The 25,588-nt window shown below is 36.9% G+C and overlaps 1 protein-coding gene across 1 annotated transcript in view; it reads left to right on the top strand.

Moving 5' to 3' along the window:
• Nucleotides 1–5,000: 5,000 nt before the first annotated feature.
• The window catches only part of Sema2a (Semaphorin 2a), a 559,198-nt gene continuing 538,610 nt past the window's right edge, over nt 5,001–25,588 (top strand). Inside the window, exon 1 of the mRNA XM_072003211.1 lies at nt 5,001–5,740. The gene's annotated coding sequence lies outside the window, so the exon portion shown is untranslated. The remainder of the gene's footprint in view (nt 5,741–25,588) is intronic.

Raw genomic sequence — 25,588 nt, 5'->3', positions numbered from 1 at the left:
AATTTTCACACGGTTACATGCAGAATGTCAGGAGACGGTAGCTGAACTTCTAGTTATAAATGCGAGTGTTATGAACCAACCTAACGCTCTGAAATGACATTGATCGTCGGGTTTAGATAGGTCTTACATTTCGTCATGCGGTTTTGCAGTAGTTCCACTGCAAACTACGTAAACGAGAATTGTGAAGAATTTCTAAAACAAAATTTTTTGGAAGTTCTATTTGATTATCGTGTACCGAGTTTCTAAAATTTTGTTTTCTTGAGTCATTAACGTAAAAACCCATTTTCTTTATAACGGCAATGTCACAAGGAGAAACAGTTGAAGTTTCAGGTTATTGCATTACGAGAATGTGGATCTCCGGAGAGTCGAACTTGTTTTCCAGTTATGCACTCTTGAGAGTAATACTGAATCAAGTTTATAAGACTTTGGGCAGAGCGCGTTCAACTGCTGTAGAGTGAACACTCGAAATACAGTTCATATTTGATTAAGCATATTTCATCAAGCATATTTGATTGGTACAAAGATTGATATATATTTGTGAAAAGAATTACTAGAGTTGTAATTCTTCTATCTTAATATTTTGTAATTTACTATTCTATAGGAACATATATCAATAGGTACAAACGTTGATACAACGAGTGGAGCTTGAAATCAGGTATTGTGTTTTGTGTTGTCTTGTGCAGGAGAAAGCGATTATTATACTAACATTGTCTCCTTTAATGTTCTAAAGATCATTAAACTCATAATCGCGACGAAGTTGAAAGTTATGCTACTCGTCATGCCGTCTTTGATAATTCTTGCTTTTGTTAGAAACCACGATGCAATCCCGGCGGCGGTATTGCAACTAAATTGAATTAATCTCTTACTTAGTAGCGACTTTAGACCGCCTAACAATTCGCTTATCAGGAACAGACGGTACTAGAGAGAGTAGCGATGACGACGACGTTCAGCGTCGACCTCGGCACGTCACAACGAATCTATTCGGTTGTTACAGCTGTCGAAACTATGAAATTCAATGCATCCAATTTGCATGCTAATCCAGACGTCGTAAACTAGGCATGTATAGACCGCGTGGATCCGTCTAAGTTGTAATTGAATGAAGACACCAACGTTGTCCAATGTAACCGAATAACTTGGTTAAGTCGCGTAGCTAACGACTTTAACAACCTATACACTGTGCAGATACGACACGTACTCGATATACAACTAGCGTGACAACAAATTTTTAATTCGTAGAGGCGTCAGAGATTTCCTCTGTCTTTTATGCCGCGTATAACATCGTTCGAGAGCGAGAAACATCATCCCTAGTTATGAAGTATAAACAATTCGGGACAAGTGGTAACGAAGGGCAAGCACGTTACGAGGAAGCGATGTTATGTTGATTATTCCGGCGAATTTTCTGCGTTTCTACTTTTGTTGCGTGCATGCTCCTTTTCCATTGTTAGAAATTGTTGTTTTCACATTTATTTAATTTTATTGCGCCTGAACAATTGTTTTATTGCGCATGTCTGCTAAGCGACCAATCACGGTCTAACGAATCGATATTTAATTACGTAAATCCGAGATGAAATAAATAAATCGGATGATCATTTGCCTATGGAGGTTCGTTTAGCGGATTCAATTAAAGTGCTTGTCCTTTCTGCGTCGATATTACCAGACATAGAATTAATGGAAATAATGGAGTATTATACAATATTAATGGAAATTTGTGATGTGTCCATTTTCCATGAATATTGCGAATTGTAAGAATAATTACGAAAAGCGTGTAAAGATTATACCGATAATAACTAGCTAATTATTTTTGAAATACTTCATATATGAGTATTTCTAAAATTTGTTACCAATGTTATTCGCAGAAAAGTATGTGAAAAGGTACAAATTGACCGTAGTCACGTAAATACATATCGATATCATTCCGTAATTTCCCTATATAAATGCGTACAGTGGAATACCCAAAAAGGCCATCGACTCGTAATAGTAAATTTTCAAGTAACAGAGAATTTATTTCCAAATTGTTGGCAAAGCTATCACCGCTGTGTTGCTAGATATTTGGCATTTTCGATCAATTCGGTACCCCAGAGATCGCGGAAAAATGAGGGATCGATAGCAGCCGCGAGAGTGCGTGCGAGCCGTGATCAACGAGTTAACAATTGCGACGATTCATCTATCACGCCATACTCTTATTATAGCTATGTTACCACGATAAAGCTCATCCTAGCAGGCAGGTTAACCCAGGCCATGGTATACCCACTGAATTCCATTTAATGTTAAACCGGTGGCAGAGGGAAAACGTAACTGGACACGAGGCCGAGCGAGATAGCTGACTGAATTATGTTTTCCAGTACACAACGGCACGCTGGCCGATAAGCAATCGTAAGAATTACAATAGCACCTAATATATAAATTTAGATAACAGACGATATTTCAACGCGCCTGCGTTCTATCGCCATGATTCGTAGAGCAAAAATATCCCCTTCTCCCCAAAATAGATCTCTCTAGTATTCCTTTCGTTTCTCCACTCTATGACGAAAATAAATAAATAAATAATTCCTGCTGTGTAAAATATTCCAGCGATTTCGCGGCCGTCGCGAAACGCAGACACAACTATGCGCCGTCTGGAAGCAGAATGCATTACCGAATGTTTCGGAGGCTTCGTAGAATATTCGAAATTGTTTGCAATCCTTTCTTTCGTTGCCTGCTGGAATATTTGAAGAATCAAGTCGTTTGATTCCTACTTAAATTCGAATGTAATTTGTGTAAAAGGTGAATGCAATCATTCAGTTTTACTATTATTACGCTTTGCATTATTAGAATACTTATTTCATTGAAATGCATAACAATGTCATACAATTTTTAGAGTGCGTTTTAGTCTTTTATGTAGCAATTAAAGTAGCTAGGAATTTTTCTGTACTTTTATTTCTTCCTTTTATATGTTCTAATTTTCTTCTACCACAATTTTATATTACATTCACTCATAAACTGTACGAATATTTTCTGCAGTTTATAGAATTTTTTTATTCCTATATATTTACTGAAAGTTTAACGCCTGATGTATGTTTCACCGAAGAATATATTAATGTGCAATTGTGACACAATTAAAATAGTACAATCTATGTGCAATCTTGCGTGTGTATTCCTTTGTATTCTAGGTAATGCAGCGATTTCAGGGAATAAGGAAAGAAATACGTGTCACGTAATGATGTAAAACCTAATGGTCAATCACAGAGCGAGCCATTACCATTCGCGTAGCTCATTTTTTACGAGGCTGTCAAGTTGGCGTACGACGCCAGGCACTTGCTAGTTAAATTATTTCGGATTTATGTCGGTTACAGCTATAGCTCTTTTCGCCGAATGCTTCGACAATTGCAAGTTCGGGGAATGCGTTGACGACAGAAGAAATGAAAATGCCAAGTGGGATCTACAGAAAGACATTTAAAGTGAAAAATTGAAGAGAAACGCCAAAATGGGGAAGAGACGAGGAGATATACAGGAAAAGCTTAGAGAAATGGACAGATATTCAAACATAAAAAATGTGCGAAGAATTGAAGCAAAATTACGTTGCTTCTTCAATTATAGATTGATATTTCGATTCATATGCAATATATAGTACTTTATAGAATTTCATACACTTTGCGGATATTTTATCAACAACTATTTATATAAATTTATTGGTTATAAAAAATGAAACAGACATTGTTGGATACAAATTGAATGATGATTCAGTATTTATACAGATCGATACGGTATAAAGATTATTATAGATTTATTCTTGAATAACATATATGCATAAATATGAAATTCATGGAATTTTTAAAAAACAGTAGAAGTAATACAGTTGAGCCATAATATATGGTTGAGTGAAAGTGAATTAAAGAATGAGGGCAGAACTTTTATTGCCGCATTTAGCACTTTATTTATTCACTCAAATTTAATTAATTTTCATTGCTCGTATTTAATGGTATATATTGTTACGATATGTTTAAAACTGTTTTCCAATGTTATATATTTTTCGATTGAGATATAAAATGAATAGACATATCCATTGAAACCCCGAGTAATGTACGAAACGGTTCAGATAATACTTATTACGAGGTAACTTGTTGGAATTAATATTTAATGTCTCGTTATTTCATTGAATATTTTGTTTAATACATCAATTCAACGTATTAACAATTCATACGCACGTAGGCACAATCACTATGTAAAATGTACGTTAAACGCATAATTTGTATGCACTAGAGTAAAATACAATAACGAGATGTTTAAAAGCGTAAAATTCAATGACAACAATTAAATATCGTTGAAAATAGCCACTCAAGCATATTATATAGACAAGTAATTGACGTTACATATTGTATATCATACTAGAAGAAACAATGATTGAATGTTTCCCGATTAAAAGCAATAATATTATGATTTTCACATTCTATTTGAAAATTTAAATTTTTTTGCAATAACTAACTTTGATGTTTTCGAACAACATAACCTACAAATGTCATACCAGATAACAATACGGGCATATACAATATTTAAACAGATAATGTGATTACGGATCTAATGTTTAGATTACAGCATAATTAAACTTACCTTATGTTGATATTTGTAATGTTTTGCGATTATATCACGCCTGTAATTCTTCTATATCGCTCATCCACTATTCTTCTTTACTGTTATCTCCTTATTATTTTCTTACCTTTGGTTTACTTTTACGATACTACAATTTCACAACGCAATTTCACTGTCACACTTTGTAACACGATTTCAAATTCCGATTTAATTGTTATGTTTATGATATTGATTAATACTTAATTATATAATACGATATAGCTCAATCCCGCGCACACGATTGCCATATTTGACAATTACGTTGTCTCATTAGGCGTATCGAGATATCGAGATCCTCGACTCCCACCCGTTATGTGAAGCTTTCCTTTACGGTTTGTTTATGTCGCATGCGCACTATTTGCCTCAAGAGCAGCAGACGCTTGGTCACTCTTCCAGTCGTCGGGAAGCGTGCGGATGTTTTACATCTCTTGTGACTTGTTCGTGAAATTTGCCTCGAAACGAATATCAACAGTATCGAATTGCGTATGTTATCGGTGTCGTATTGATTCCTAGCCGTCGTTTACCGGCAGGAAAGTGTGTCGTCGTTCGTATCGTGCGAAGTTCTCGGTGAATCAAACAACTCTCGTTTTGGCGCGAATACCGCGGATAACCTCACAATCGAACGCCAATTGTTTCGGCGCTGGTGAATTAAAAAGACGCTGAAATACGTGAAATGTGTTATTCTCGTACGAATGTGATCGAAAATGTGGCGAAATATTTGATTAACGCGTTACGAATGTAGAGGTATCACTTTTACATGTGTTTCCATTTAATACGGTTAATAATTGATGATATAATAAAAGTGCGAAGATTGACAATTTCTATGTAGATTGAAAGGTTATCGTTTTCAAATAATCGAAATAGATATTTATGGAATAATTCGTATATAGTAGTTTTTCGGTGTGAATGATGTATTATTAATTTATGAAAAATAGGTCATTATATCCGATCACGAGGATATTTTTTACGTTAGCTAGAGAAACTCGTTGACTCGAATTCAATAATATTCAGAAACGTGTGTGAATTGATGAAACTTTGCGTGTAATGCCAAACTACGGCGGAAACTTTAGAGATTAGTACAATGTGAAAGGATTACAAGGATCGTTGTGTTGGAGTACTGTTCAACGCGTCAGTGGTAAGTCGTATTATGTTAAAATGTCCATTTATTTAACTAAAAAAACGTACAAAATTATTTGTCGTGTATTATGCTAGTTTAGTATATTTAACAGGATATATCGAAGATTTCTGTTTGTATGTAATTCCATTGAATTGTATTACGTTTTCTGTTTACGTTTTCTTTTGTGCATCAACAAGTTTTTAAGCACAACCGATTTTGTAATAAAGCACTTTCAATATACATACGTATGTATAAAACATTCTTATTCATATACACAGGTATTCTTAATGGCATATTTTTAATTAACGAAAATCAAAGGACCGACATTTTATCGAAAAATATTGACCACGCGTTTAAAAAATATTCTACTATTCGACCGAAAATCGAAGAAAATCGTTATTCGGAAATTTCTCTGACCACGTCGAAGCAAACGTTTCAAACGAAATTCGTCCGTTTCATATCGCATTTACACTTAATGGATTTTCGATACCACGTGAAAGCGCATCGCGGGTAAACGCCACTATTCCTCTTTATTCGTTTCTTCATAATTATCTCTTCAATTAATTAAACGCACGCAATTTCATAAAATGTATATATGTATGTGTATACCTTTTTTCGTGAGGATATTAACGTGTCTACCGCGCACAAAGCATTTGTTTTTCAGCGACATGCGGAGCCATTTTATTTTTTTTCATACCTTCGGGTCATGTAGGTAGCGTTATTATCGTAGCTCAGCACAGGGGGGCCGGCTAATTGAAATTCGGATAATGGACGAATCGATGAACGCTACCGTTGCTTCGGGCGAGAACGTCGTTTTTGTCGACATCGTTACGCGGAATTTAATTTTCATGCCTCGCTAATGTTACCACGACATTCTGTGCACATCGGCCCGTCATGGTGTTTCTATCGGTCCGTCTGAAGGGTGTTTCGTGAATCACGCCCAACTTCCTTCGCGTTATCTTAATTCCGCCAAATATCTACGGTAATTATTAGATTTTAGCGGTAATGACTTTTCATTGACAGTGATTGGCCGTTAACTAGGCAAGGTTAATTGATTCATTAAACGGGTAAGGTCGTCCCTGAAATCCTGAGGGATCGATGGCTTGCAGAGGTCTCGTTAGCGTCCTTAGCTTGTTTAGGTGCTGTGAATCATAGCCGAGTTCACGGATAACAATATTTATATACGTCCAATGTATACCAGGAGAAAGTTTGTGTCTAAGGGCAATCTTATTTATTAAAGGCCAGAATAGGGGTATTTTGGTTGGTTATTTTATCTTTATTGGTCGAATAAAAAGGTATTGATACAGTGAATAGAATTTACGGCTTTGCATGCAGAAAATCTCTAAATCTGTAGATAATACGATAATTATAATTACGTAATACCATGAGTTGGTATATTTAATCGCGTTCAATGTTGTATTTACACAAATAACAACAGCAGATTAAAATTATCGTTACTGTATTCTGCATGCTGCAAAATTACTGCTCATGTTGTAGATGCTTGCTCGCATTGTAGATGTTTCTAATCAAGAGCAATACCAATAACATCAGTTCATTAATTAAATTGACAATCTGAATAATATTGCGTAACTGTATGGCCAACAATTATTACGTAATAATATAATACAAATTCTTCGCTCTTTATTATACATCACTCTTTTTACTTCAATTATGATTTCAAAATAATATGTTATAAAACACATATACATATATACCACTAAAGAACTTCACGATTTATTATACTACGTATTTCGAAACGAAACTTTTCGTATTAAGCAAGTTGCTTCTAATACATCAGTATAAATACTCCGATCAGTTGCATCGCTACTACACGACTATACATTGTGAAAACTGATACTCCGACGGAGTTTCTACCGGAGAAAAGCTTAGGTGTGTCGTGCATAAATCACCAGACAGTTTCCACTTAGATTCTACAATTTGGTTTTGTCCAGCAGCGGTGGCGTCGGCGTACGGTATTAACGATAGCTACACGATTAATTTCCAGGGTCGTGCTCGTGTGACACTCGAAATTCGCATACGCAAGCAACGTTTGCCAGTAGGGGCGGGAGGGGGAGGGAGGGAGAGGGTGAGGGTCGATTTTGCAACAACGACTCAGCGCGTTTAGCGTCTTCCCGCGTGCCGGTGTAATAAAGAGCTTCATAATTTAAAGTGACCTGTCTAGATAGGGACTTATAAATTGTTTCGGCTGGCAGGGTGGTCAGCATTATCGCGTCATCGGAATTACGAATGCTAGCAGGCTTCCCGAACCTACTTTTGCCTCCACCTCCTCCTATACACACCCTTCGTGGAGTATGGCATCTTTATTGTTTTCCACGTAGTTATGGTATCATCCCTCGTGCGTGCATGGTATTCGAATGGAGGTCCGGATTCATTGCGAGGACCCGTTGGCTGTGTTTCGAGTGAAACGTTGCGCGAGATAGCCATTTCAATAGATACTCCGTGCACCGCATACCGGTAATTAGAAGCAAATATTCATACGGGATGGGAGTTCATGAATAACGACTTTTGCTGGAAAACTTTCGGTGATCGATTTTAGGATTGTATTTGCCAATGGGAGAACCGACGATGTTCTAAATTCGAGGATTTATAGAAATCGAATTATTTTTAGAATAATTTGGTGGAATTAATTTCAGAACAATGACTTGCGCAAGAGCGTTCATTTAATAGGTCTAACGTATTTCTGGTATAACAGAATAAGATTATTTCAACCAGTTTAGGTTTCTGAGGATTTGGGATATGTAAATATAAAACGAAATAGAATAGTGTTTGAAGCCTCGTTAAATCTCTTACGTTTTTTGATTTTGAAATAAATTTATTTTAATACAAAATGTAAACCGTTGGCTCTTATTCGAGTTATTATCGGGTAACATGAATATTCGATTTAAGTTGTATTACATTAAACTACATTTGCACGAAATTTAAGTAGGTAGTTATAGTTTAGCGGATGAGAGGTATTATTATTCAAAATATATTGTATAGAATATACGTTTTCGCGAAATATTTAAACATCGATTGATGGATAGGTCATATACATGCATATTATATTCTTCATTCCAGTACCTTTAGTCGAGAGATGTGTTGCCTTATCCTATTCAAAAATTTATCCTGATAGTCCACCGACCGTTCTGTCAGAATTCAAATCGAAGGGATGATCGAGTTTTTAAATATGCATCGATCGTTCCGCCGTTTGGAGAGTTTTGGAGGAAGCAAAACGCGTCATATCGTAGACATCTTACGTTAGTAGTAAGCGATAAATTTTTCAGAGTTTTACGAGGCAGCAAGGAAATATACGCGATTCATACAAGAGAAGCCGTTTATACGCAAGGAAAACACCTTAGGATACAAGATATATCGATGCACCTTTCGTGCGAATTGATGTATATTCTTCCTTCCTCACTATGTTTTCACTATTCTTTTTCACTTCTGTCTCTCTTTGTACCCTTTCAACTTTCGATACAGCTGTTTTCTCACTGTACGAAATTCACGGACTTATTTGACCGCTTACTTTCCTTTTGACGAAAATGTTCCTTTGAAGTGCGAAAATTTGTCTTCACCGTTACACAGAGGAAGTTGCTGCGCGACTATAATTCCGTTACTAACCTCTCTGCTTTCTTGAACATTTCTCGCACACCTATACACCCAGATACAGACCATCGTGGAATAGAACGAACCCGACAAGCAGAAGATGTTAATACTTTCTTCTTCTTTTTCCGCCAACCATTTTTGTCAACAAAATTTTCCAGCTTTCTCGCGTCTAGGTTAAGAGTTTTCTATCTACAGTTACCAAAACGCGAAACTCCAGTCAAGGATCGCCTACTTTCGAAGGTTTGCCGTTTTCTTCCACACAGAGATACAACGAAGAAGCAGGACTCCGAGCTCGTACGGCTTTTTCGTGTTTGCGAGTGTCTGCTGGAAGGGAAACGAGTTCCGCGAACTTAGGCGGAGAGGGATGCTTCAGTTTCCGCGTTGCGAAAAGTTCCTCGATCCCCGAGAGGTCCGGGAATCTGCGTTCTTAGCCCGAGACGTTTCCATTGAAAGCTTTCTTTTCGGGTCGCACCTGACGGATCGACTTATCGCAAGTTTCGCCGTTCCTTTTCCGTTCAATGCGGACGGAGGGATAAAATGGGTGGGCGCGAACGAGTTCGAGCTGGGGAAAAAAGGCAACGGGGTCTCGTGGAATACGAATTCTCCCGAATAAGAATAGGATCTGGATACTCAAGGTCGACAAGCAGCTAAGGGCGAGAAATAAAGTTAGTTAGAAACCGGCGAGAAGTAGCGAAATATTCCGGTGAGATTGGAAGAATTCCAGGAATACGGAGAAGCCACGAGACTTCCACTACCGTCGGTGAATAGATTAAAGATTAAAGAAGAGCTGCGAAGAGGATTTCGAGGTTTTATTAAATATTCAACTACCCCTGCGTTTATAACATAGATATTGGTTATAGAAAAACTGGAGGAAAGTCTGTTATCTACGAACTTGCTACTGCTCCAGTCCTTTAGAAAATTGAAATTTAAGCTGCTCTTGTTGAAAGGCTTGGAAAAAGCTACAGTCGCTACCTTCTCCACGTTATTAATTATACGTATTCGATAATACGTAATATGACCACGTTAAAGATAACAAATTCTACGAATCGTCGAATTCCCAATATTTGAAGTAGAATTATTGATAGCCGTGTAAAAGTTAATTTGAGTTTGTTTTATTGAAGCACTCGATCGAGGTTGCATTCTAGAGCATACATATAATGCTAAAATGGAACACGGGTTAACATAATGTAAAATTGGTTAATTGAGTAACATTGTTCATTTTTGAAAGTGATATTGGCGAATCATCATGGCAAACATTTCAACAGGTTATCCTCAGGGATACCGACAGATTTAATGTACATGTGGGGGATTAAAAAATTTCCATGTAATTTACTATCTCCGTGTAGCGAGGATGTAAACGAAAGAAATAAAAAATTCACGTCATAAATAATCATATCTTATAATTGCGACTTCACTGTGCCGCAAACCAGTTCTTCGTTTCATATTTTATAGATACGAAATTCCATATAATTTGTTCCATTTCATGAAATTTCAGACTTCATTTTCAGAATGTGTCCAGCGAATGTACCATCTAAGAATATTGACACGAAGGATGTTCGTATTGAGCTTTTCGTAACACGCGTGGAGACCTCAAAGGTCTCGGTAAAGGACCCTACACGTAACCTTACTCCTGTCGTAAAAATGCAAAGCGTTCCGTGCGAATAAAAAGCTTCCCCCGATCGGTGCGAAGCTCATGAAACTTTCAGAAGAAGCGACTATAGCGCCACCAGGAGCATTGCGTACAGAATGCGTTCACGATGTATACCTTCTTCTCTCGCCATTTTTTCCTTTCTTTTCTTCCATTTCGTATCCGGCCGGAAGCGCGGGGTTTCCGCTGCAATGCGTTACGTGACTGCGTTCGTACTTTCCCAACCGACGATTTCATCCGAGTAGCTTTGCACTTCCTTGTGGCATTTCCTTTGAGAACTTAATTCTCCTTCACTGTGAGCTTTACTCTCGGAACCTTCGTTTAATAAATGATCAATTGTATTCAACAGGGAAAGTAAGTACGTAAAGATCTGCGAGACATTTTTCTTTGTTGGAACTTCGTTTCACGTTTAAACGTGGCGTGGTATTATTTTTCTTTCGATAAAATAATTCATAAGGCACTGTTTACCGTTGTTCTTTCATTAAAACTTATCGCCGAAAAGAATAGAAAATAATATTGTAAGTAATAAAGTAATTTCGTAAGAGGCAATTATTCTTGTGGAGAAAGGGGAAATAGAAAATAGAGATTCATCTTAGTTAATACCAATTTCAGGTAGATAATGCGAAGTACTTTTTTTTTTTATAGACTTCTTCTTCTAACAAAATCTCTTTTCTCGGCGTTAGATAGATACGAGTGATTTAACACCATTTCTTTTCCATTTGCTTGGCTGATTTCTTATTTTCTTGAGACGAAGAAGAGTTATTCGGAGAATATGGATCACCGACATTAACTCTATTTCTTGAGATTCGTAAATCTCAGTCTATTATACAATAAATCTTATTTCGCCAAAAGAATGGCTATATTCTTCAATTTCTTGCATCGAATTCAAGAAGCTCTGAACAAATGAAAAAGATAGATAAAAATGATAGAAATTGAAGCAGAAAGGAGAAGTTCCATTTCGCTTGAAATATAAATTTTATCGGTCAATACAATTATTTAATGAAATATTTTTCCAATATTTTAAGTATCTCTTGACTCTACTAATTTAGTTTTTACCCCCTTTTAACGTTTCTTTGAACATCCGTATCCTTAGAATTTTCTCCGATAGATTTGATCAAAGACACCCAGAAAGACTTTTTCGTGTACAGTTGTTAGAAGCTCTCTTACCTCTTTTCAAAACTCTTTCAACTAAAAAATGTAAAGAAAGGATACCTAAACACGAGGGGAATAATGATAATGGATATTACCTGTACTCTTTTAACTTGCTCCTCTTTGTACCTATTTTCTTTACTATTTTAAGATCAAAGTACCTCCCTCATTTTGAATCTGTACATTCTTTCGTTATTGTAAAACTTTTGAACAATTTAATTACTGTTAAATACCGTAGTGTACGTATGATAATTCATTTTGACTTTTCTCTCCTTTACATTTCTCTTGGGTTTTTTGACTTCTTATAGTTTCTTTCTTCCTCCCCACGGAAAGAAACCTACCCCTGTACCTTGTAATCCACAAGGCAGAGATCTGCTTTTCTCGTTCGACGGATCTTCGAACGAGTTTCTTTTATTTCGTCGGTACTGTTACCGGAAATCACAATGCACGTGGACTGTCTTCCACAACGAGAAACGTGCCAGCCTTACCCTCCATGTTTGACAATTCGTCAGAGAAAGGGAGGGGTATACATCCGATAGTAACAGAGACCTTGCGTGCTAAATTCTGTCTTTTTGGTCGTTTCTTTCCTTCTTGTTACAGCTTGCCTCCGGATGACGAGGTTTCGTGACAGAGCGCTACGTGACGGTCTCTATACTCGTTTATTCGACCTAGCCGATCTTTCTGTTTCCTTATATCGCGAGGATACCGACGGAAATGCCAACGAGAAAGAACGAGCCCGATCAGAAATTGTTTCTTTAACTTCAGCCAATACGTGTTGTATTTTTGGTGAACCGACAGTTACGGTAATTGAAACTGTACGATACGAAGGCTACTAAATTACTCGAAGACGTTCCGCTAATTTCATTCTTTTGCTCTGAAATCTGTCCATTTTTCACGAACTTGAGGTTGAAACATAAATCTGGATAAACTTGGCGATATATTCATCGAGATATCTACTTTTAATATTATACCTGTAATAATATCGTATTTGAAATTGTTCCTTAATACCTTTATGTAGATTATTGCAAACTGTCAGTATATATGTACATGTTAATTGCAAAAGACCAAGCATTCATGATACATGAAAATCTACAATGAACTTAATGACTTTAATTTTCTATTCGTCTTCCAAATCCATTAAAACAAAAAAAAAAAAAAAAAAAACACGTCCTTTATTTCCCACCAATAAAAAGCTTCCTATGTGTAAATAAATGGAAGGTGGTTGAGGGACAATTTCATTGTGGAGCAACAATTTCTTTTGAAGCTGGAATGGCCCACCAGTGGGGCAGAACGAGCCGATGCGTGGAGCTAAGGCAGTTAAGATGTTATCGTATTTCGTTGTGGCTAACTCAAGGGAATATCCTCCAGTACCCTTCTCGTCCTGTTTCCTTTCCCGTTTCTCTTAGTCTCGGCGAGCCGGTGCAGCCCCCACGAGCCGGCCAGTCCGATTCTTATCGATTTTGGCCTCGCCACCTCCAATCGCGATAGAGTTTCGCCTTTCTTTTCGCCTTGATACCCGTTTTCTTCCATTGCTTCCCAAATCGCACTGAATCTTCTTAATGGGCCGCTGTACTACGCATTAATGTCAGATGCATTGGTTTCCAAGTTTGACCTGGTTTCTGAAATATCGATGTCATCATTCAGAGTGTTTCACGATTCCTCGACGTCAAAAGTTATGGGGTTCTTCGCCGTGATTTATCGTTGCATAAGTTCGTATAATTATTCCATTATTCAAATATGAATATTATAATTTCTTTGCCATTTTTTCTTCATAACGAAAACTGTTTATTCGTTCGTTCGCTAAAATTTGGTAATGATTGATAGCCAACGATCGTTCGACAGTACCTTTAGCTAGTACCTTTCTTTATCGACTTTAATAATCGATTGTTAGTATCCAATTCATGTCTGACACATCAAAACAAAAAGAGCATTACATTTACGTGGCGCACAGGGGACCTCTGCTATCTCGATGGCCCAAGACCTTTATCTTCGATCTTGCAAAGGCTCCACGGATTGATCTTTCACTCCGTGCTATTGTTATGTCTTTCGAATCTCCTTGATAGCCGAAGGGCGGATGTAGCGCTTAATACAGCGATCATTACTTCTAGCTTCTTCCGAGTTTCCTTAAGATCTTCACGGATATGGAGACTAATAGCTTTCCCGGATCGCTATAACTCCGGATTAAAACGGTGATTCCAGACGATCAGAATCGCCTCGATCGAAAGCTAGACCCTTTAAAGCTACACCCTTTGTCTTGTCTTTCTATTTTTTATAGAAGACTTTCCTACGTATAATCTCTCGAGATGGTTTAATTCCCGTCAATCTTCTTTTTTCGTTTAGGTTTCGATAGATTTTGGTATAGAAGATTTAATGGTCAAATTTGATCAAAGACAACTATGACCTGTCATTCGAATCATAAATCCGCACCCTCCGACGAGAATTTCGTTTTATCACCGAAGAAAATGGATGTCGCCGATTTAGCTTCCACTCTGCTACACATTTTTCTTACTTTTTCCGGTGTACGTATATTCGTATTTCTAGACTTAAATTTTACGGTCTTATTTCTTATACGATAGTTTTTCTACGACTTTTATTGCAGAAGATATTGTATTTGTAATGTAGTGTATAAATAGTATAGTGTATAAATTATTAGACAATACTTTCGGTACTATTATCTGTTGATAAAGATTGTAGTAAAGATAAAGAGAAGCATAAAAGTATCCATTATTGTTACAGAAATAATTTCTTCTAAATAAGAAATCAAATATTATATAATTAAATAAGAAATCGACGAAAGATCAGTTATTAATCATGGCAGGCATAATATCTTTTCGCAATTATATTTATTTGAAGATTTTTCAATTATTCTTCGCGTCTAAATGATCTTATACTCACAGAATACTGTGTTTGAGTTGATTGATCAATTTAACAGCACGAACTTCCTTGTTCATATTAATTCGATGATTATAGAGACAATAGAGACATAGGAAGACTTACACGCCCTTTCCTTTCCATGTATTTCTACGATGATTTAAGGGCTCAATGTTCATGATCAAAGGGCTTAGAGGGAAATCCTTTGTCTGCCGGCGCATGTGATTAAAGCAGTTCAACGATGTCTCGACATTCAGCCAATATAGCCTCAACTCCCCGTAGAGAATTTTCTAACGGAAAATAACATGGTTTCTCGTTTCATAAACGCAACTCTGATATCACAACTGACTAATCGATCAGAGAGACCTTCTGACCATTCTATTACGAATGAAAAGCTGTGTATTTCTCTGAAACATTGATACGTTATTGAAAATTCTGAGAATTTTCTATAAACAGACCAGAGAAATTATTTTGTACCTTAATAAGAGTTACACACAGTTGGCGTTTGCGAGAGGTTTGTGTTTTATAACTTTAGGAGCCTTGGAAATTTATGTGATGGCAAAGGGGAAGTTGAAGTGGCGCGTAGAATTAGCGAATGGCGGGTGTAATTCCCGTGAGCGATTTAAGATGAAGGGAAATGAGTTTCCACCCCTTCGTTATTATTCACATGTAAATAATTAATATAAATTTAGGTTGCGAATATAGACTGCGTATTTCACGTTTATTTGCGTACACATAACTTCTTGGTAATTGGAACCTGGCTGACAGGATATTTCAAATATTAGTTACTTTAGTTAGAGCGAGTAAACTCTGGCCAAATTTGATTTGAACTGAAAAATTGATTACGAATTTGAATATTCAACTGGCGTGTATACGTCGAGTTAATCCTTGATATTTGTAGATATTTTATCTGCACGACTAACAGCCACTAGTTCGCTGACTCACTGGATCGATCTAGTCGTAAGTACAAAATAGGGAGAATGGGAAAGAAAGATATAACGATTAGCGCGCCGTAACCTAACGAGGAAACAATCCAGGAAGTAGAAAGGCGTGGTCAGATAAAATGGCCCCGATCCTCACTTTTACACAGGATTGGGTTTTCTAGTATCACTCGTCGTTCTTAATACCGACGATTAACACGGACCAACTGTTTGTATCTCTTTTTATCTTTTTGTGCGACATTACTTTTATTCCAAACTCGACGTTAATCCTCTAAATTAAGACAATTATTCTCCAGACAATTTGTTATAGTTTTTATTTATCTTTTTCGAAGGATACAAACATTTATAGTCATTAGGAACAGCTTTCACGGTAACCATTCGTTAAGATATTCGTGAAAAATAAAACATGTACAATGCTTTTGAGGCAATATCTTTAATTTGAGGAAAATGTAGCTAAAGTTCATCCATGATAGGAAAAATTGCATGCTTGTAAATACTAAAATATCTTACTCATACAATTTATACGTAGAATTATGTAATCATAATTTTGTAAATTAATACAATTTTGCAAATAAATCCAGATGTTATATTGCTTTTGAAAGAAGAAATGCATCTATATCACTGTTTCATTGGGTTTCTCTTTATTATCAAATGCATCACAAATGCAGAATGTTTTATAACTCTGCAAAGGCCAGTAAATCTTCGTTTTAATCGGAACATATTTTCGAGCATTTTCAGTACCTGATCGTTCAACCAAGAATCGATTTGCATGACGCTTTACCATTAGATTTTGTAATTGGAGTTCGATTCAGCTGGAAATATTTTTACATTTACGCGATTCGACGTTAATATGTCGTTGCAATTTCTGTTCCCTTTAAAGAGAGAAGATACAGCCCGGCAGATAGGGAAGATTAACGCAACGTCACAGATAAATCGAGTAAAAAGCGGAAATGAAAGTGCTCCACTTTACAACGAGTTAACAATTTGAGCTTCGTCGTCGCGCGAGGAAATACACTCGTTTAAAAATCTTTGATGCCTCCCGTGAAGGAAGAAGTAGGTCGGTGCTTCGGGGCAAGAACCGAGGAGAATTAAGCTCTCGCCTCCTTTCGCGCCACCATTTTTCTACTCTCTTGGTCGTCCTCCGTTCGTATTCCTGTCTTGAACTCGTGTATACCTACAACATGCCTCGTGGCGTCCATTTTGCAGCAGAGTTTCGAATTTACATCGTCGTATTCCGCTTTGTTCCCGACTTTAAACCATCGTGTTTATTTTAAATGAAAAATAAAGGGATAACTGACGTTATAATGATAAGATTCGTAAGATTTTATGAAACATCGAAAATTAATTGTTTATGCAAAATGAACATGATATTTTATTAATATCGATATTAGATATAATATTAGATTCAGTGAATTAAAGTTAGTTAAAACACTAGCACAAATTCGCAGAGGAAAATGTCTTTGCTCTACTGCATACGCTGCAGAATGTCGAATATATCTTTATATTCTGTAAAATCGATAAAATGCTTACTTTATGCAGGAAGAAATTCCATGAACTATCGTAGAAATCGTTTTGAACCAAAGTGAGTGAAGGAATTTAATATTTATCAAATATTAAACGTTAATAATAATCCGTTTATATCAATATTCGTTTGAAACTATTTCTTTAGATTTCTATCCTCATAGCTCACTGCATGTATTTCTATAACTCAGTAAGTTCCACGAATCTGTTTTCTTTTTCTTTTGCAACTGTACCTTTCTCAATAAAATGTTCTTTTCCCTACATTTTTGTGCAACAAGAAATCGATAATGGACTTCATACAATCTCTACTTTTTCCAGTTAAATCCCAAACTTGCTGAAATATGACACGTGCATGGAAGTAAAACGACAAAATACATATTTACAGTTTTCTTAAAAAAAAAACTAGGAAATTTTATATTTTATTCTGCGTTATATTTTCTATCGCATAATTGAGAAATTATTTATCCAAGAAAGAACACGATTAACTTAGGAACGATTCAACAATTCACAACTTATTCTACAATTTAATATATTTTAGATATTTTAAGCCTACAGGCTTTGTTTCTTGTATATGTGGCTTATTTAATCCCAGCAACGAATACGTGTGTTTTACAACGTATAACATTGTAGCTGTTGTCTTTCTGGCGCGCAGTAGCTTCAGTAGCAATGAGATTAACTCGATTTGTCGAACGACAAGGGGTAGATGAAATACAATTCGGTGAAAACGGGCTCGCATGTTTGCATGTGAATAATTATGGCGTGTTGCGACGAGAGCATCTGCTGCAATCACTTGTAAAAACTGCAGAAAATGCACGGACGATTCCTACGATGTATAATCCTCTGCAGCGTCAATTAGTACACGGTAAATTTGCGTTAACGGATCGGGAATTAGCAGGGATTTTTTTCCTCCCTTAAATAGTACTATTATGCGTGCACGATAAAAATTTAGTCGACGAGATGTCTGTTTCCGTTTTATTCATTTTGCATAGCACTTTATCTCATCATGTAATCGAAGCAAAATTCTCTGATATTTCTTGCATTTTTTGATGTATTCAGAAAATTTAATCTCGACCGTTTAATACAATTGTCTCTCTCTTTCATCAAGTATATTTAACTTAAACGTATTTCATTTTCGAGGGCCATTGAGTGGAAAAATTTCATGGAAAATTTTCCTTATTTAATACCTTCGAAATGTTAAATCGAGAATCTTTAATTTTCAGTTGTAATTTTTATCGCGGCAGTAGTTCCTTTATCCGCAAGAAGAATTCGAAATTAAAATTACATAGAACATGAATAATAATCTTTCGTTATCCATTCTTCTCTCCTTTAACTCGATTGTAAGAAAGAAACGTACAAATATTAATAATTTTCTTACCGACTGTTTTCTCTGTTATTATCTTTTACCTTGTTCAGTGATCACTAAAAGGATTCACAATAATATGATCTTTAATTTTCACTTATAATATCTCGCGTTTCTGCTGTGTCTGTACAGCGAAACACTTGTACTACTTAATATCTTACTCTCCACTTAACTTATTATACAAGCTAAAAGGCGTCGTATTTCATGCGTAAAACACTATGTAACGTAATCCATCAGATTAAGACTTCACAGAAATCCTCACTGTTTATGTATATACGTAAAAAAGTAACGTAATAAACATAAACAAAAAGGAGTGATACCAACGATGTTTTGCAGTTTTCCGAAACTTGCTGGACTAACGACGGAATCATGTTCCTTACATACTATTCCGATTGAAGTAACCATGTCAGTGATCAGAGCCGCACAAAGCGCACAAAGCGAGTGTATTTTTCACGCTGACGATGGGAGAAAGTTCCCGTATCGATACGAGAAACGTACCGATTCTTTACACGAATTGCTGTAGCTGCAACACGCCACAGAACTCGTCCGATTCCTTTGTGAAACTGCACAGAAGCTTTTTACTGCATCGAATCAGAATTGTTCATGGTTAATGGAGTATTCTGCTTTGGTGAATGAAAAAGATCGAGTTTCTAACTTTTGCATTTTTTTTTTCTTTTTTTTTTTTTTTAGTTTGAAAACGAACATTTGAAAAACGTTTGAAATCTCGAAAACGTGCTTTTTCAAATATTTTGACGAGGAAGACTCTTTCTTTCTTTATGTAGAAAAAAGATTTATGAATGTCGCGATTCATCTACACTAAAAAAATGTTGGACATTGATCTTACAGAACCTTTTGCAAGTGGAGTTTAAATGTATATTCTGTGGTACATTACTTGTTCAAGTTTCACGATGTTTTCATTCTCTCGAAGAGTTATTTCGTTACCAGTCCTGCAAACAGCGATTCTAACGGAACAGTAAGTCCACGAGGCACAACAAGATATTTTCTTTTCGTATTTTTCGTCGGGGATTCAGCGGCAAGAAAGAAACTTTACTCGTCCATGAAAATACACAGAAGAACTGGTCATTACCTGAGAAATAAACGAACACGGCCTAGAAGAAGAGCGCGATAAAGAAAATGAAGGAGATTTCTTTGACCTTGTTAAACGATACGTAAATATATAACCATAAGTCTCGGACTTGTAGGTTGGATTTTTTGAAACTGTTAATTAAAATGTTTTATTAATTGCGGAAAGAGAAAATGGATGATTCCACGTCTTTTCAACCATCGTGCATAATTTCAGTTAATTTTGTTTAGAATGAATATTGGAAGTTATCTCTCAGCAGGTTATACAAAACATAATCTTGGCTTTTATTGGAAAAGGTATAAACAGATTGTAATAAAAGTGAAGGATTAATTTCACCTTATCTTTCTACATCTGATATTAGCATTGATAATCAGATTGATTATGCTTTCTGCATACGTGGTTTTAACTGATAAACAACCGAAGTAATCTTCTGATTTCGTTCACTATCGGTATACTACTTCACGTAACACGAAATTCCATAACATATTATTCTCCACACAACCCGCTTTCGCCGTAACATAATGAACGAGCTTCGGCATGTGAGAATTTTTACATCCACTCCATACCACGTTGTAGGTGTGTGTACTTTGAAAAATGGTGGAAGGATGTTCTCTTATAAAAGTTCCGCTTCAACTTTGATGAAAAACTTTCGGTTAGAATGTAGAATCTCGTAAATACTTTAACCGTAATTTATTCGCCACGATGCGATGTTGGGAAGGAGGCAAAAAAAAAAAAAAAAAAAAGAGAAGGTGGAAGAGAAGTTGGTTATTAGTTCTTCCTAGAGTAACGGTGCTCGAGATTTTTAGGAAATGAGGTCGATCTATTGACTTTAAATTAAAGCCACTGATCTTGTTATGCCATTCCCTTATTCGATCACACCGAGACTTTCGCGTATATTACGATCGTTGGGCGTTATAGCGTATATTTCATTTCCTTTGAAAGTTGAAAACGATCGATCGCAGGAGTACGTACAGGGCCCCGTCTCCGGATTCGATAAGAAGCCTTGTTGACCCGTCTCGGTTCAGTCGTTCTTGTATTTTTTCCCTCTCGACCGGCTATCGAGAGATAATGCGTCCGCGAATCTATAGATTCAGCGGTGAAGTATAAGCTTCGAAATTGAAGGTAAATTAATGATCGCAGCAGCCGGAGGAGTCGTCCGGCAGTAATTACCGATCCCATTGGGATTCGAGTTCGCGAGGTTCTTAGGGAGACAGCTGAAACGAAAGAGAAACGACTAGGCGGATAGAGAGGAGAAGGAAAACGAAGAGGGTAGATGGTACGGACAGACAGACTTAGAGCAGCAGAAAGAGAAAAGGAAAGAGAGCGGTTGAAAGCAAAAGGCTGAGGAAGAGGAGGTGGAAGAAGGAATTTAACCAAACCTTCCTGTAATTTCTCGTTCATCCCTTCGCAAACTTGACGGTGCCTAGGGTTATTCTGAAGGAGTCTCGAGGTGACGCTGGTGGATGAGGGGTAGCGGCGGAGCAAGCAGAAATGGGACGGAAGATAGAAGAGAGAAAGAGAGAGAGAGAGAGAGAGAGAGAGAGGATGACGAGGTTGCTGTTGGAAGGAGCAAGTTCCCTCTTCGAAGGTCGGCGTGCAGTAGGTGAGTTATCGGCGTTACGTTAGACGTCACATGCAGTGCAGACCTGGCAAACCTCCGCTCGAGTGCTCTAGCGCCTTCCTATCTTCGGCAAGTAAGACGCAACGTCAGATGCAAGACAAACATCTCAATCCTAAGCAGATGAACGCGTGAACAGTATCGGCGAACCTATCGTCATACCCTTGTTCTTGTATTTCGTCACGTAATGAGCGTTGTAATTTGATAGTCGCGTTTGTGAACTTTTTGCCTTGCAAGAAAAGGGTTAGAGATTAGGAAAGTCGTACTGGCATATAGAAAAATATAAGACAATTTAGAGCATTCGTGATAGTTACGGCTATCTTTCTTTAATTAGAATTACTTCGGTGCGTGAAAACAGCGACAATATATCCACGAAGAGGAGATTCAAGTTTCTGAGAACTGGGAAAAAGTTTCAAAGCCCTATACGAAAGTTTTCTGGGACACGGAGGTTTATAAGCTGAGCAAACATTTGTCAACAACGCCGCATCTTCGTTCAAAAGAGCGGACAGGCACGCAACCAGAGAGGCAACGGAGAAACGAAAAAAAGAAACGGTCTAATGATTAATACAGTTGGCTCGCGCGAGTGTCACGTACAATTGTATCCGTCTACCACAGGTAATCGTAGTCGCGAGCGAGACATTTCTGTCGTATGCTACGGGTAAAGACAAGAAAGAGTGTATCAAGCTACGAAATCCCGAGAAAAACGAGCCTGCATTGTTCTCTATTGACTTCCTGATCGTCGGTGTCCTGTACTCGCACGCTGCGGTACAAGAGAAATGTTCCGTTGCCAGATGAATAACGAAAATGGGCAACCGTTGTAGCGGCAGTTTTTCTTCTGTCGCGGAGAAGAATACGACATTGTCGACCTAACGGTTGGAATATATCGAGGGTCATCTTTTTCGATCATTGAAAACGATAACTGTAGCTCGCCACGTGATGTTTCGAGAATCATGATTGCGTTTCGATGAAAATCAATGGATTTTTGTTAGTGATTTATCGATACGCACGAAATTGAATTTCTCTTTCTCAATCGAAACAGTTGTGCATCTAGCGGTGCTGTGAAATTGGATCAGTTGATCCTCAATGATGCTCTGAGCTCAATGACAATTAGTGTCGGTGGTTCACCGATTACGTTTTGGAACTGTTAATTAATATCGATCTCGTGGAACTAATAAGCGAAGATATACCGTATGCGCTACCGATAGAACGGAACACGGAAACTCGTGCAAAATGTTGGGCTTAACGCGATGTGGCGTGACATAGAATAACGATATGCAATCGGTTCAGTGCGACGTTATCTTGTACGTATTACTTTACATTTCTTTCAGTCGATAATACTTAGGAAGTCTCGAGAGAGTTGGTGCAAGGGTATCTTATCCGCGGACAGGACACGATGGTGATTTATATTCGGGAATTAATTACGTGTCAACGTTACCACGGGGTTTAATTAAAGGTACGGAGAAGTATAAAAATGAGACATTTACGTCTATTTTTTTCGATTTCGGTCTAAACTAAAGCCATCCATATGTATAAAAATTAAACGAACTGCATTTGTTTATTAAATCGTACATTTTGTCAAACGATGTGCCATGATATGTACCTATATACCTTTTTGTCCACTGTTTTATTTGATAACATTTTCATAAGCTATCTGGAACGATCATATGTACAGGCAACATTCGTAATGGATATTTCATTACATGTATTACTTTTGTCAGTTGTCAAGTTAAACGAGAAACAGTGTAGTTGATAGTCGGAGAGAGAATTATAAGGACTTAATAGCACAAATACATATAACCTCGGTATTGCTGGTGATCGATCAAAGTCAAAGGTCGATTGGAAGCTGCCAGTTCTCTCTTCAGGTCGAGAGTAGGTCGATGCTAGCAATGCTTTATTTGTTCCTGTCGATATTGAAAGCTGGTTACTCTGTATCGCGATCATCGTCCTATTGGTCTCGCTTCAAGGTTTATCATGTTAATCTCTTTATCAGTTGCAAGAAAGCATGGTCCTTTAGAATTTGTTGAACTTGGTTAAACTCGATGATTTTACCATCAATGAAAATGAACATAACGCGTAATCCGTTATAAGTAGGATAGATATTTCATTGGTCGTTGTAATTCGTTTATACTTTACACGTATCTTACATTACCGGTCCAATCGAAATTGTGGCGTGATTCTGCGTTTATTCGGATTTCGACGATGACGAATACTCGCATTATTCATGTGTAAATTTGTATACGCTGACACGACAGCTCTTATAAATTATTACTTTCAAATGCGATAATATTGTCGCCTGAACATGAAACAATCATCACGATATTGGTGTGTGACGTTAAACACACTGAATTCGTATCTGATTTTGCTCAGCGTACTGTTTTGCATATAAATTCATGAACCTGATAATACAAACGAAGAAAGCATAAGTGAAATCGTAAGCTGAACTGTATTATTCGTGACAAATTTATAAACCCTTTAATATTTACATTATACAGCAAGCTACAGAGAGGGAAGAATTCAGTGGGAATAATACATTAAAATTCAACGTGGCTTGTTCAATGAATATATGTATCTAACAGAGTATGAAAAAATTTTATTAATAGCGGCCAAAATGATATTTTCAACGAATCTCAATATTCACACTTCATCGACTTATTTACTTCACAATGCGTTAAAAATATCAGCAATTCAACTTGAGTCTTTGGGGGGAGGCATTTATTCTCATAGAGAGAATTTTTTAATAATATTCATCAAAATTATTCCGACAAATCAAAGTATAAAAACTGCCCTATTTTATCTACTTTGTAAATTTGATAAAAACAATAAAAAATCCAGGAAAGTGGTACTAAATTTTCACGTGGATTATTGAAAGAACGCATTTACTGGCGTATTGTCGTTTTTTTTTTAGCATTATGGAAATAGGATTACCTAGCCAGGGAATAGGCACAGCTTTTCAATACGTATGGCGGTTTCCTTTTAAGCAGGTTCAATCGATTCGTACGCCATCGACCATGTAGGAAAATCCTGGACATTATCATGAAGCATCGATCTAAATCGCGTCGAATATTCCGCGATCAAGTGATGCATAATAACACGTAGTCCTCTTCGATAAGCGGAATAAGAGGTTATTCGAGTCAAAGTACATTTATCTTGACTCGGTGTGGTACATCGGCGTATATTTGTGAGGAGACACCTTCAACCCCATGCTGGCCTGTTTCCGGCTTCGCCTCTTGATGGAATACGTGCGTGGACTGCGTTTCCAACCACGGCCCCCGGAATTTTACGATTTTTACGTAAGGACGACATCCTCGTTTCGGGTTGACGACAAACTTTCCACCTCTCCGACTCGATCAGTGTCACCGTCAAAAATCGAATTTGTCGGATAAAACGTCGTCGTTCGTGACACGTTGCCTGTCGTCCGATCATTCCGCTTTGCCTTGAAATTTGTCAAACCGGAGAAAAGTGAAAGACGAATGTCCGAATGATACTAGAAAAATTTCACTGATTATTCGTCATTAATAGAGTTTCCTTATTCGCATTAACCGTGATAGTAATCGAATATTAAGTCTGTTCAGTTTCCCCGGAGAAAAAAATATTTTTTTTTTCGTTCTACGATATTATCTTTTATTCGAAGAATTTGCATTGTTCGTATCATCAAGTATGATCGCGTGCATATTTTGAAATAATAAAATCTCTTAATTATTCTTTTTCGTAAACATTGAAATATTGTCTGTGCTATGTATATACCGTTAGTTAATTTTTTAGTAGAATATAAAGATAGATTAACAAATAGTATTGTACATGTCCAATAGGAGAGAAGATTAGTCTCCAAGAGAGAAAGTACGGGAACAAATTTTAGAAATGAGGAATTTGTGGTATGATAGCGTATAACAAAGCAGTAAAAACAATAGAGAAAAAAGGAGAGCTTCTATAGTTGGAAGAAAAATGAAAACTGTACTAGAAAAACAAAAATGAAAAAAGAAGGGGAAAAAAGTGCAAACCTTTACACAGGAGGAAAAAAAGAAATAGAAAAAGTTATCCGCGTACCGTCAAAAAGCTTTATCCGGAATC

Source organism: Bombus fervidus, chromosome 1 (assembly GCF_041682495.2).
Source record: "Bombus fervidus isolate BK054 chromosome 1, iyBomFerv1, whole genome shotgun sequence".
Taxonomy (NCBI): Eukaryota; Metazoa; Arthropoda; class Insecta; order Hymenoptera; family Apidae; genus Bombus; species Bombus fervidus.
The sequence above is the reverse complement of the archived record's forward strand: the minus strand, read 5'-3'. Positions and strand labels throughout refer to the sequence as shown.